At 41.9% G+C, this 15,039-nt stretch overlaps 1 long non-coding RNA gene across 1 annotated transcript; it reads right to left on the bottom strand.

Annotated features, from left to right (window-relative positions):
* Nucleotides 1-369: 369 nt before the first annotated feature.
* LOC118566361 lies at nucleotides 370-3,070 on the bottom strand. Its single transcript, XR_004932957.1, has 5 exons — nucleotides 2,738-3,070; nucleotides 1,359-1,406; nucleotides 1,120-1,267; nucleotides 989-1,036; nucleotides 370-847 (listed from the first exon to the last, which is right to left on the bottom strand). It is a non-coding gene; the product is annotated as an uncharacterized LOC118566361 (long non-coding RNA).
* Between the last annotated feature and the right edge of the window lie 11,969 nt (nucleotides 3,071-15,039).

The raw sequence follows: 15,039 nt of genomic DNA on the forward strand, positions 1-15,039 counted from the left end.
CATTTGTTCTCATCTCTCCATTCTTCTGGTAATCAACCATTAACAGTGTGTTCACAAAACCATCTACATCATTAATGACCTTCAGCATTGCTCCCATGATTGGTTTGTTACCCCTACCCTCTAAAGAAAGATATAGGAGTCTTTGTTCCAGATCCAGCAGGTTGCTGGCATCTTCCCCAAGCTTGATTAATGGACTACATTTTGCTCTCCTCACCTGGTCTGAGCATCACAGACTATTCTTTATAAATTTTTTCTGTTTTGTTATTCTGTAATTTTGAAATGCAACAGATTTTGAATTGTTTATTTTTCTGTATCTGGCCTGCTCTTTGGCTGTCTTGATTTTAACTTTATGCATAATTATTTCAGAAAGGCCATCCATCCATCCATCTTCTCGACCCGCTTATGTCATGTTTCTGACAAAATGAAAATCTCCTGCAGGTAATAATCACGGAAACCAAAGGAAAGTTTGAAAGGTTTATTGGTAAATCTGCACACTGAGATGATTCTTCTTGTTTTAGATCAAGAATCCAGGACGGCACTAGAGGAGAGGTTAATGTGTTACTGTCTGAAACTGAAATGGGTCTAGAATTTGTTGTAAAAGGAATGGAGATGATTTCTTACTGGTGCAGAGGTGGTGAACTCATCAGCAGAGGCTGAGGTTGGCAGCAGATTGGTGATTGGTTGAAGTAGTTATTGTCTCCTTCTGTCCTTCTCTTGAAGGTGGAGGTTGGGACGATGAAGAGTGCACCAGGAGGTGAGTGACCAATGAGTTACAGATGAGCCCTTGTGCCAGGAGGGTGGCCAGAGGAGTGGTGTGGAGAGTCTTAGGGAGAGTTCTTCAAACAGACTAAGAGAAAAAGAAACAATTAGTTGGAGTCCAATAACTGTTAAATGACAAAGGGAGCATATTTTTGGTAAGGAGAGAGTGCAAATATAAGTGTAAGGACTCCAGGAATCTTAGACACAAAGAGGAAAAGAGCCTGATTACCTCATGTGTGAGGACAACAATCTGGCATCTGCCTACGGAAACTTGGTCCTATTTCATGGGAGAGGAAAGTAATTTTCTACCTGAAAGTGAAATTGGTGGAGAATGTGTTTTATAACTTTGTGATTGTCTACCTTTGTCCTTCTTGAGTTTTTGATTGCTAAAACTAACTATGGAGGATGTACAGGCAGGAGGATGGTCAGAGAAGCGGTGTGGAGGTTCTTAAGGAGAATTCTCAGAACAGACGCAGAGAATGGACGACAGTACTTTAGAGTCCAATATCTAAACAAAGATTTATATTAATGAGATACAGCAAATGGAAATGTAACAACACCAGGAATCTTAGTTACACAGAAAAATATATTTTGATTACCACTTGTGTGAGTAGAACAATCTTAAGTCTCCCTCAGGAAACCCAGTCCTGTTTAAGGTGAGACATAGGTGGGTTAGTATCTGAAACTGAAATGGGTTGAGAATGTGGTGTACAAGAAGGGGTGATGGTTTCTTATTGGTGCAGAAGAGGGGAGGATATCCTTAGAGAATGACGTTGGCAGGAGATTGGTGGGGTGAATTATTCTTATCAGTATCCTGGAGGAGACGTAATGGGATTAGTAATGGGACTTGTGTGAGCAGGACAATATGGTGTCTGCCTCAGGAAACCTGCTCCTCTTTAAAAGGAAGCATTGGAGGGCTACTATCTGAAACTGAAATGGGTTGAGAACAGGTTGTAGAAGGATGGGAGACAGTGTCGTACTGGTGCAGAGGAGGTGAGGATATCCACTGAGGCTGAGGTTGGTCAGGAGATTGGTAGAATTAATTATTGTCTCCTTCGGTCCTTCTTTTCCTAGTGGAAGTTGTGGATCGGCAAAATGTTGGAGGGTGGACTGGCAGGTGAGAGAGTGAGGAATTATCGAGGAGCACTTGAGCCAGGAGAGCAGACAGAGGAGCGGTGTAGAGGTTCTTAAGGAGAGTTCTGAAAAAAGACACAGGGAGTGAATAACAATACATTGGAATCCAATGTCTGAGCATCGACAAAGAAAACAGATTTCTCTAAGGGAGGGACAGCAACACGAAATGTAAGAATTCAAGAAATCTATGATACACAGAAGAGGAGCGTCTGATTACCACTTGTTTGAGCAGAACAATGTGAAGTCTCCCTCAGGAAACCCGGTCCTATTTAAGGTGAGATATTGGTGGGTTAGTATCTGAAACTGAAATGGGTTTAGAATGTGGTGTACAAGAAGGGGTGATGGTTTCTTACTGGTGCAGAGGAGGAGAGGATATATGCAGAGGCTGAGGTTGGCTGCAGATCGGTGATAAGTGGAGTTACTGATTGTGTCCTTTTGTCCGTCTTTTCACGGTAAGAATTGTAGATCGGACAGGCAGGTGAATGAGCGATGAGTTATAATGGAGCACTTATGCCTGGAAGGCGGCCAGAGGAATGGTGTGTAGAGTCTTTTGGTGAGTTCTTAGAACAGACAGAAGGAATGAGAAACAGTACGTTGGAGTCCAATATCTGAGCATTTACAAATATAAATTTATGTCAAGGAGAAACACCAAAAGGAAATGTAAGAACTTCATCAATCTTAGCTACACAGAAGAAGAGATTTTGATTACCACTTGTGTGAGCAGAACATCTGAAGTCTCCCTCAGGAAACCCGGTCCTATTTAAGGTAAGACATAGGTGGGTTAGTACCTGGAACTGAAATGGGTTGAGAACAGGTTGTAGAAGGATGGGAGACAGTGTTGTACTGGTGCAGAGGAGGAGAGGATATCCTTAGAGAATGACGTTGGCAGGAGATTGGTGGAGTGAATGATTCTTATCAGTATCCTGGAGGAGAGGTACTGGGATTAGTATCTGAAACTGAAATGATTTGAGAATGTGTTGTAAAAGGAGTGGTGAAGATGTCTTACTGTTGCAGATGAGGCGATGATATCCACAGAGGCTGAGGGCGGCACAAGATTGGTGTGTGGTGAAGTTGGTGATTGTCTCCTTCTGTCCATCTTTTCCAAGTTGGAGTTGTGGATTGGTAGAAGGTTGGATGGGTGCACTGGGAGGTGATTGACTATGCATTATATAGGAGGACTTCTACCATAAGGGTCTCCAAAGGAACAGTTTGGTGATTCTTAAAATGTGTCAGACTTAGGTTTGAATTCCACTTGTAGCAGGAAAGGCATTTGGCGTAAGATATGTCAAGTATAAATTAAAGTTGTACTGGCTCGCTGTACTGACCCCTGAATAGGGGGGCTACGTAAAAGAATCCTCCAGTCTGAGAGGATTTCATGAGCAGGGGTCAATATCCAGAATTCAATAGGTGAGGGGTTAGCTTATACGCTGGTTAGGTCACCAGTCCACCACAGCTGTAATTAGCATTTTCTAGGAATCATAAGTGTTATTTTTTTTTGTTTTTTCAATGACCTCAGGCAAGAAGGTAATTGGTTATGGCTGGATTTTGGTTTTGTAATCAATCTGTTTTGTTCCATACTTTAACGAGTGTCACAAGACAGAAGATTTATAGTTCTGACTAATAGCAGTGGTTGAAGTTAGTAATAAAGAAACAATAAAAAAAGAGTTGGGAGCCTTGACCGAAATAAAGAAAATGAAGAAGCCTCAGACCAGCCAACCAGCTGATGATTACATCTGGGCCACCTCCCTGTCAATTCAAATTGGTAGAACTCAAAGAGCAAAAAACAGGACTACTGCTAACTCCCAATTCAATTACAAAAAAAATCGTTTAAAAGCACGACTTGTTGACTGGCATGCTGGGGGATATAGAAGGGAGGAGCTGGGACCAAAGCTTTTCCCACATTTTGCTCACAATGTCTACCTCAGATCATGTAAAATAATCAAGATGTTTTAATAGAAAATGTTCAAAGTGACACTGGATGTTTAAAACTTGTAAAGGAGCGAGGTGAATCCTTAACATTTTAAAATAGCCTCTCCATTCTTCCAAACAGTCTCGATGCTCAGAGGGGATCCCCACCCTGATGCTCCTTCCCACCTGCCACACCCGGAGAGCCAGACCGTTGCTGCTTTGACCTTTCCCTGTGTGACTCTGGCTCCTTCGTCCGAATGGGCACAGAGGCGATGCTTCTTTGTGGCTGTGTCCTCTCTTTGCTGCCAGCAGCCTGCAGCTTTGGCAGGCTCTTCTTCTGCCATCTGGATCACAACCACGGGGGGAATCTGCTTGTGCTTCCTCACCAGCAAGTTCCTGGAGGCCTATATGGCGTCTTTGAAGGGTGCAAGGGTGAGCTAATGATTGGCAACATCTTTCTTTGCTGCTTGTGTGTTGCAGCTCACCCCATTAAGAGCTCAACCTCCCTTACTGGTAAGTACGGGAATTGTAAGGAGCCAGGCTGCGCCCACTGGTCTACGGCAGCACTGCACTCTTTGACCAGGTGCCTCACCGACTCAGGCGCGCCACAACCAGGTAGGGAGTAAGTAGATACAGTTGACATGCCCTGGGAGTGCATGACGGTCCTGACTGGGAGAATCCCATGAGCCATCATTCATGATATGTCATGAAGACTGTTTTAAAGAATAGGATAGTTCATAGTTGGTCACACATTAAAAGAGACATCCAGCTGTTGTTGGGTGAGAGATGGGGTTTACCCTGGAGATATCACCAGTCCATCAAAGAGGTATCAGAGGTGATCAGCTTTTTTTCAATGCATCTCAGACATAGAGGTAATGGTAAGCTTTCAGACTGGTTTCCTATTAAATAACCTGTTCGGGTCCATATATTAAATTGGGTCCCAGGACACAGAACATGAATACATTTCTGACCAATAGCAATGGTTGGACTGAGGGTAAATAAAAATAAAAATAAAAATGAGTCCAGCGCCGAGTGAATCAGTTAGCAGTGTTTTAGCAAGGGTAGGTAGCGTGACTCATGTCCAGAGGCACCAATCCTCAACGCAGCTGTCCTGTGCTTGAGTCCTCAGGGAGAGACAGATCTTTGCATCATGTCTCTCTGTTCCATTTTATTTTCCACTTAATAAACACTAGTGCCTCAAACAAACTAGGGGTTTAACTTCAAGTGATCCCCAAAAGGTTTTAAGCTTTACCTGAAAACTTACTTCAACCACTTCTACCAGGGGCAAACAGTGACACAGGAGCTAGGAGTTGGCCCTGCAACCAGTGGGTTGTTGTGTCCTTGAGAAAGACACTTCACCTGCTTTGCCTGCTAATGGTGGTCAGAAAGCCCGATGGCGGCAGTTGTATTGTATGGAAGCCTGGCTTCTGTCAACCTGCCCCAGGGTTAGGGTTAGGCTGCAATGTAGTTTACCACCACCAGCGTGTAAATGAATGGGTGCATGACTGAAAGTAGTTTAAAGCGCTATGGGGTTGTTAGACTTGATAAAGCGCTATACAAGTACAGGCCATTTGCCATTTGATACAACGAGGCCCTGAAACACATGGGCACATGGAGGATACCAGCAATGGCAGTTTAAATCTATCACAGCTACATCCACTGACCAAAAAACAGAATCACCAAGTCAGCACCCAGTAGAAATGGTCCAGCTTGGTTTTATTCTCCTCCACAAGCAGACCACAGGCAGGTGTCAAAATGAATCATGCAGGAAGCCGCAAAGTCCATATAAGCCCTCAGGGGGCACAAGTGATGACAATATGAGTGAGGTGATGGTGTCACAGGTAGTTACCGGTGTGTCCGGGAGTCAGCTGGAACAGTGAGCAAAGGTCAGCAGACACAGAGAAAGACTCGTAGACGCATCAGACAGCACCACCAGCAGGTGGTGGAGTTGGACAGGGTTGTATTGCATGCGTTCATGGAGCTGTTTGTAGAAATCCATTAACCTGGCTAATGAGACATACAGATGTCACAGTGACCAAAGATGGGACCAGACATCTGCATGCCCCACATGCCAGGTAATGGCATGAAACACTGACCCAGGCTCATTACTTAACATGTGGGCTATAAAGATGTCATGGTAAACCATGTTGGAACCAGACATCTATATTCCCCACATGCAAGGTAATGGCAGAAAATGCCCACCAAGTCCCGTTCCTTGAGATGTAGGGAGTACAGATGTCTGGATCCAATATTGGACCACAATTAACATCCATTCTCCTCACATGCCAAGAAATGGCATATAACACCCACCTGGGCTCAATGTCCTGCAGGTGGGGCTTATAGATCTCTGATTCCAACATTGGTTACCATGACAACTATATGGTCCACATCACAGACAATGACACGACAGACCCATGAAACCTAATTAATTGACAATAAGATGTCATGGTAAACAATGTTTGAACCAGACATCTACATTTTCCACATGCCAAGCAATGGCACAGAATGCCCACCCAGTCCCAACCCCTGACATGTGGGGAGTACAGACATCTGGATCCAACATTAGTCCACGATAGCTATGTTTACATGCACAAAAATTTCAAAATTGGATTAAAATGTATTGGGATTATTCCATTCATATGGGTTAGCAATTAATTACCGTATTTTCCGGACTATAAGTCGCTCCGGAGTACAAGTCGCACCAGCCATTAAATGCATTATAAAGAAGGAAAAAACAAGTCGCACTGGAGTATAAGTCGCATTTTTGGGGGAAATTTATTTCATAATATACAACATCAAGAACAGACATGTCATCTTGAAAGGCAATTTTTAAATAAAAACAGAACGGAGGTATCAACAGGCTGAATAATTGTACCAGTGTTTCCCGCAGCGCTATCTTGGCGAGGCGGCCGCTTTGCCAAACTCACGCTACCGCCTTGCCAATATTCCAAAAAAAAAAAAAAAAAAACCTAAGTCGATATGCTTGCATGTTTATTTGACAGTAACAGGCGTTTTTTTGTTGTTGTTTCGCGCGTGCATATAGTGAAATAACAGGCGCTCCGCTCTGCTGGTCGTCCGCGCAAAGCTTGTCTTCATCATCCCACCCCCCGGCGCATAGCATGTCTTGTTCCCCCCGCTCCACGCAAAGCTTGTCATTAATCACATAATGTCGATAGGTAACTCGAGATTAATCGCAAATCAATTGTATGTTTTATCCTTTTATTTCTGAAAGTGTAATAGCCTGTTTGGGCATTTTAATGTGCAATTATGCAATAAATGACACTAATAAAATACATGCTTGTACAAAAAATATTTTTATTTTGTTATTTTTTAAGCACTTTTCAGAATTGGAATGAAGACATCCTAGTGCCAAATGTTAAACTCTGGACTAAAATGGCTAAATGACTAATCATGACACCCTGATGTTTACACAATGTGTAAATAAATTTGTAAATAAATACCATGCCGATATATTTTTTTGCCTCTTAAACAAAGATAGACATGGTATTAGGCATTAATAAAAATTTTACATTTCAATAAAGTCACAAGTTTTATTGTTCGTTTTTTCACTCTCTCTCACACACACATCTAATTCTGAGCTTTCACACCAACAATAACTTCTTTGAATATTTTTGCTTGCTGTTTATATCCATATTCATACAGTTTAAGCCTGGAAAAAGGTTTTAAATTTCCAGGTCCTTCCAGTCTTACACTTTGCTTGTAACTGGGCAGGAGCTTAATACCCTGAATGAGACGGTTTAGCAACTGTTTAGTAACTCCAGGTCCTTCGTTTGGCAACGTGATTCATCCTTAGTTTGTCAAATACAGAGAAAACAAATTAATAAGCATTAAAGTACGGTTTATGGGTTGGGTTTCTGCAATGTTAGCATGTTAAAAACTCATCTTCAGAACCAATGTCTGCTCAAAATGGTGATCTGCACCAAGTAATCAACTTTCAGCAGTTATCACCGGTTATTGCACCGTAAACTGCATAAAATACGTGCGGAGTTGCTCTGTCTGCCTTTTCTACCATCGGCTCCTATGGCGGAGGGATATTTCAGCTGGATACAAAGTGTCTAGTGCAGGCAGGTCTCTTAATAACCGCTGTTTCATCACTTATTTTAGAGCCCAAATAAGGGATTTCACTTTCAGAAACGTCCCAAAAAAACACAACCCGTGACTTATAAAATTTACAAGCGCCTTTAGAATAAAAGAAGCCCAAAGTCGCATGAAATGAACAGTCTGTGCAACAGTGAGCGCGGATGTTTTGCTACAGTCTCCAGCGCTCTTGAAACTACGGAAAGCGCCGAGGGTAAAAGAAACACAGTCCGGAGAGGGCGGTGGGGAAAAACATTAGGGAACGGTGTTTTGACGCGCGATTAACGGCGACAAAAAATTCGTTCCATTTTTAAATTCAGACCAGAGGGGGGGCGAGGAATGTATCCCCCCCAGGGATACTTATGCTTGCTGATCGGATGATCAATCAGCATAAACCACCCCTCTCATTTGGTAGACAATTTCTTTCCGACTGAGCTTAATCCGATTATCATTTTTTATTTGGCTTGTTTGTATGACGCTTTTTTATTCCGATCGGCCGTTTATTGACATTACTGTTGTACATGTAAACGTAGCTAATGACATCTGTATGCCCCACATACCAGAGAATGGCACTGTCGAACAGGGGTATAAAAATGTCATGATGACTAATGTTGGAACCAAACCTATGTATTCCCCACATGCCAAGGAATGGCATCCACTGAGTCTCATTCCATGACATTTGGGCCTTACATATGTCTGGATAAAGTACTGGAACACAATAAAATATTTTTGCCCCATGTGCCGGGCTATGGCACAAAACACCCACCCAGATCCATTGTCTGGTTAAAAACATTAGAACCCTTGAAAACTACTCCCCACATGCTGGGACATGGCAAAAATTTCCCACCCAGATTCCATGCCTGGCATGTGGGGTGTACAATACATCTGAGCCACAATAACATCTGTACACCCCACATGCCAGTCAATAGCATGAGTCGCCCACCCAGGCTCAATGTCTGTTATGAGGGGTGTACAAATATCTTGATAGAATATTGGGCAACAATAACATCTGTCTGCCCACACATACCAGACAAGAACACAAAACATTTGCTCAGGCTCATTGTTTGGCACATAGCACATATAGATGTCTGGTTCTAGCATTACTAACCATGACAACTGTAAGTCCTAAATGCCAGACAACAGCTTGAAATACCCACTCAGGCTCATTCCCTAGCATGTGAGCATAAAGATATCATGGTGGCAAATGGAGCAACCAGACATCTGTAAGCACCACTTGCCTGGCAAGAACATTGAAATGCTCACCCTGACTCATTGCCTGCCATGTGGGGCATACAGATCTTTGGTCCTAGCATAAAAAATCCATGATAACAGTAAGCTCCACATATCAGGCAATAGCAAAAAACACCAACCCAGACTCATTACCTAGTATGTGGGGTATACAGATATCTTGGTGGTCAATGGAGGAACCCCACATCTGTATGCCCCACATGCGCTGAACAGACACTAAATTCCAAACCATTCTCACTACCATGATAACAGAAAGCTCAACATATCAGGCAATAGCACAAAACACTACATTATTTACTTAGTATGTGGGGTATACAGATATCTTGGTGGTCAATGGAGGAACCCCACATCTGTATGCCCCACATGTGCTGAACAGACACTAAATTCCAAACTGTTCTCACTACCTGGGATGTATGGCTTACAGACATCTGATACTAAAATTGATCTCCATGACAGCTGTATGCCCCACACACCAAGCAAAGGTAAGAAAGGCCTTTCAGGCTTCTTGCTTCATATTTTTTTATTTTATTTTTATTTTTTTATTAGTTTATTTGTCAGGGACAATGCAGCGCACATTATTACATTCATAATTGTAATAGGCAGAGCCATAACAAAATGTGTAAATGTGTTGCATGAAAGGTTTCTAGCCTATTGGCTAATTTGCAACCCCAGTCCCCAGTCAGGCCTTTATAAAATACATTTTCCTAAAACGTAGCTCACATTGCACAATCGTATATAAAATACATTATAAAAGACAACCATTAACATTTTACACAATCCTAACAACATTACACAAAACAACACCTCACATCCAACATAATCATAATGACTCAATGTCCACATATTTGATTTTCTTTCAGCCAATGTTTCACCTTTCTATTAAATGTTTTCAGGTCAGTTTCTATTTTTATTTCCGTTGGTAAATCATTTCCTATCACTGAGAAACTTGACTGTCCAAAAGTGGTTTTGCGCCCCTCTGCTATACAGTTGCCACCCGCTGCTCTCCTAGTGTTAACTCTCCGTGTATTTATTTTTGTCACAAAAGGACAGAGTAGGGCTGGAGCTATATTGTTTGTGCATTTAAAAATCATCTTAAGAAAAGAAAACTTAATAAAACTATCAAAATCTAAAAGCTTATATTTCTGTACAATCAAACAGTGATGCCACCTAGTTGGTTTCTGATCCATAATTTTCAATGCTTGTTTGTATAGTGATAAAATAGGTTTAACTGTTGTCTGGGAGGCTTGACCCCATACAGTAACACAATAAGATAAATGAGAAAGTATCATGGCATGCAAGAACAGCAAAGCTGCTTTAACAGGTATATGCTGCCTCATCATTCTAAAACAGTTTAGATTTATCCGGACGGTCTTAAAGAGTTTATTAATGTGTTTATTAAATTTAAATTGGGAATCCAGAATAATGCCTAAAAATCTAAATTCCTTAACTTCCTCTATCGCTTCTTGATCTAATTTAATGGTACATTTTGCTTTCCCTCTTATTGAGAAGCACATAGATACCGTCTTTTTGACATTAAGCGTCAGATGATTGTGTTTAAGCCATATGGATACACTCTTCATTTCCTTGGTAAAGGTCTGTGCAACGATAGTTGGTGTCTTAGCCGATGCATAAATTACTGTGTCGTCAGCATACATTTGGCAGTTGGCTGACTGACAGCATGTAGGTAAATCATTTATGTATAAACTAAAGAGCAGAGGCCCCAGAATGGAGCCCTGTGGAACACCCATTGTAGATTGTAATGGTTTTGAGAGCTCTGTGTTTATTTTAACACGTTGCTCTCTATGCTCCAAATATGAAGCAAACCAACCAATGGTATGTTCTGATAGTTTGAAGGTTGAAAGTTTATTCAAGAGTATGTTGTGGTTCACAGTGTCAAAGGCCTTTTTTAGGTCTATGAACACTGCTCCCACAACACTACCCTTGTCCAGCTTGCTCTTAATGTTCACGGTAAGGTAACAATTAGCCATTTCTGTAGAATACCCTGCTCTAAATCCAAACTGCTTAAAATGTATATGTTTATTACTTTCAAGATGTTCTACTAACTGTTCTGTAATTACTTTCTCTAAAATTTTAGATAAAACCGGCAGTATTGAGATTGGCCTGTAATTGCTTGCTTGGCTCTTTGCACCAACCTTGAAAATCGGTGTAATAATAGCTTGTTTCCAACTTTGTGGGAATTTACCCACTCTGATGGAAAGATTTACAAGGTGGGTTATAGGTTTAATTAAGGCAGAGCAATAAGTTTTAACAAATGTAGTATCCAACCCAAATGCATCCTTTGTCTTTGATTTATTTAATTTATTAATAGTTGTACGTACTTTTTTCTCACTAACCTCTTTAAAATGAAAAAAATCTATTTGATCAAACTTTAAAGTCTGCGAGGTGGTTGCTGGTTCAAAAGTCTCAGCAAACTCCTCCACAGACTGAATAAAAAATCTGTTCAATTCATTTGCAATAGCTGAATTGTCAGTACTAATAACTCCGTCCACTTCCAACTCAGCTATTGTTTTTTGTGGAATATGCTTAAGTTTTGTTAGGCTATTGAGATGCTTCCAAAGAGAGGCACTATTTCCTTCCGATTCTTCAATCAATTGCATAAAATAAGCTGTCTTTGCTTTACGCAATTCTCTGACCACTGTATTTCTCAATCCTTTAAAGTTTAACAAGTCAATATTAGTTTTAGAGAGCAAAGATTTTTTCAATGCAAAGTCTCTTTTTTTCATTAACTGACGAATATTGTTGTTCAGCCAAGGTAAGGAGGCTTTACGTTGCATATCCTTAAATGTCTTACTGTATTTCTCAATCAGATTTGTTAGGGTTTTCATCTCATATATCAAGATATATGAGATGTACAGATATCTGATTCCACTATTAGTGTCATGATTTATTGGTGTTTCATTTGTGAAACACCAATAAATCATTTTCTACTTAGGTCTTGCCTAATCTAGTTCTTTTACCTGTTTGTTGTGGTTATTAAAGTGTTGCCAAATTAATTCCTTTCCTTAGGCTATTTATTGATTGGTGTATTGCTTTAGTTGATTTTTGTGTTGTATTTGTAGTCATTTTAAGTTTATATTGTTTCTTGTTAAATGTCTGTTTATAAACGGATCCAGTTTAGGGTGCTCTTTGGCACATTTTTAATGAAAAGAGGGAGCGCACAAGGAACGTTGTCAGTATGAATATGGCTTAAGTCTCAGCTAATTCAAATCTCACCTGATTGCTCTCCATTCTCTCTCCTTTAGCTGCAACTCATCTTCACTGAATAGCCCTTCTGCTTTGCCTGTCATTTCTCTGCAGACTATATATACTCACCAGTTTGTTTCTCTACCCACTCGATCCCCCTGTAATAATAACCGTTTCCACATTTTTCTGTCTGGTCCTTTGTTAAAGCTCTGTTCTCCTTGCAGCAGCATCATGACATAAGAATCCAGTCAAAACTCGGATCAAGTAGACATGGGCTTCAAGAGGTTTAAGATCAGTATGGGTAGTTACTGCATGAGCGACTCCTCAAAGGCCCCAGTTCACCATTTGAAGACTAGATGTGGCAAACACTTCAAGAGCTGAGCGGAGGAATGTGATGCTTTTGTTCCCACAGCCAAGAATTTGTCCAGCTCTTCTGTCCCTGCTTCCAAGAGTATGGCTAATGTCTCTGCTTTTGGGCATCCAGCTGACACTTCCTGTTTGCCTGCTGCTGCTTCATCCTCATATCTCAAAAGAAGTGACGCCATAAGACCTTCAAGCCTGTTCAGGATAATCAAGGGGGCTGGACGGTTCCTTTCTGGATGTCCATAGCAACAAAGCTGTCCATGTTGTGCTCTGTTCTGTGGTTTCCATAAGAGCATATTGATCTACTACATGAGAGCCCAAGACCCTACTTCATACCACCTGACAGCCCAAGACTAAACTCATCACAACCCCAGACTCCCCTCCTGACCGCCAAAGAGTCTCCTCATTGTCACCTCAGTCTGCTCAATGTCTCTTCAGGGTCCACCCTAAAACCCCAGACTGTTGTGTCTTCAGATGCAGTGTGTGGGGTATGTCTGTTTCCTTTCCTCAGGCAGGGTGTGACAGGTGCTGAAGGCTGACAGGTGCAACTCGTCAAGGGCCAATCAGGAACTGGATAAAAGGAGTGGTTCCTGACAACAAATGCCAATTCCAAGCCTTGGTGCTTTGGAATTTTCTTCGCTGTTGTATTCTGGTTCCAATCCTCGCTTCCAGGTCATCGTTGTTCTCCTCCGTGATTACCTGTGATCACAATCCCTGTGCAAGGTACTCCATCTCCAGCCTGCCCACCCTGAAAAGTTCAGCAGCAAGGAAGAACATTGCAACTACACAGCAGCCACCAACTTCTGTTTTGAGACATACCTACCTCTTCCTTGAGTTTAATGTTTAGGAGACGTTTGGTAGTTTCTGAGATGGATAGGGGAGAGAAAGAAGTGAAGGTGAGGGTTTAGGAGGGAAGACTGTAGGTACCAGTGTAGAAGGGGAGGGGTGGTTGTGAATGAGCTGTTCATGGTTTGCTTTTTTGTATTAAAAATGTCATGAAGTTATTGCTCTTTTCTATTGTAAATGTTGTTATCTTGTGGTTTGGTGTTTTGGAAATGTAGAAAATAGAGTGCTGGGGTTTGAGGAATTAGAATGAATAATGTCTGAGTAGAATTTGGAGTAGGCAGATTTGAGTGCCAAGTTGTGAGTGTTGACAGAATATTTAAAAGCTTTGACATGGACAGTGAGACCAGTTTTTTCTATAAAGATGCTCAAATGTTCTGTGATTCTTTTCAGGTCCGGGGAGTTCAGAAGTGTACCATTGGACTGAGGTGGAAAATGAGACTGTAGCTGTTTTAAGAGGGGCTAACTGATTAAGGACAGAGGAGAGAGAGTGGTTGCAAAAATTTACCAGATCAGTGATAGTGGGATCAGAGGGAAGAGTGGAGATAGAGATTACAGTGGATGAAGAGGAACAAAGTGTGTTGGGAGAGAGTGACTTCAGGTTCCAGTAGGTTTTTGTCTGTGTGTGTTTGGCGGGGCGAGTGTGGATGCTAATGTCCAATGTAATTGGCAGATGGTCAGAAATTGTGAGGTCAGTAAGTCACAAATTAATAATGGCAACATGGAGACTTGAGCAAACCAGGTTCCATATGTGTCCATGTGTATGAGTGGGTGAATTGACATGCTGTGTGAGCTGGAGATAGTTTAAGGTAAGATGTTAAAGAAAATTCAACCAGGACGGAGATGGGGGCAGAGTGAGAGGTCACTGTGATGTATTACAGTGATGCCTCCTACTCGTCGTTCCAAACGGGGGTTATAAAAACTAGAGTATCCAGCTATCCAGTATCTTTATCACCACCATCAACAGCTCCAGATCCATCACTACCATTAGTACCTCATGTTAAATCTTCATCCCAGCCTTCTTTTCCTGATCCCAGTTCTCCAAAGGTTTCAGAACAAGCTGCTTTGTGTTATTCATCTCAATTCTCTGACATGGTTGTCCAGGTGAACCTACCTCTGCCGTCATTGCCAGAGCTCCATGGAGACACAAACCGGCTTCCTGCTCTCCAGGGCTGCGTCAGTGGATCTCCAGGCCTCGACATTGCTCTCCAGAGCTCCACCTTGGTCTCAGGTCTCCAGAGCTACCTCGTGGGTACCAGCGGTTCGGCCACTGTTGACCAGAATTCCTCTCTGCTCCACACTCCAACCTGGTGTTATATAATCCAAAGTCCAGCTACAAGTTCCAGCTTCTGGTCCCAGGTTCCAGTCTCCATAGTCCAGCCCAGGTTTCAGTCTTCATAGTCCTGCCCAGGTTCCAGTCTCCATAGTCCAGCCCAGATTCCAGTCTCCATAGTCCAGCCCTGGTTCCAGTCTCCATAGTCC

Source organism: Fundulus heteroclitus, chromosome 16 (assembly GCF_011125445.2).
Source record: "Fundulus heteroclitus isolate FHET01 chromosome 16, MU-UCD_Fhet_4.1, whole genome shotgun sequence".
NCBI lineage: Eukaryota > Metazoa > Chordata > Actinopteri > Cyprinodontiformes > Fundulidae > Fundulus > Fundulus heteroclitus.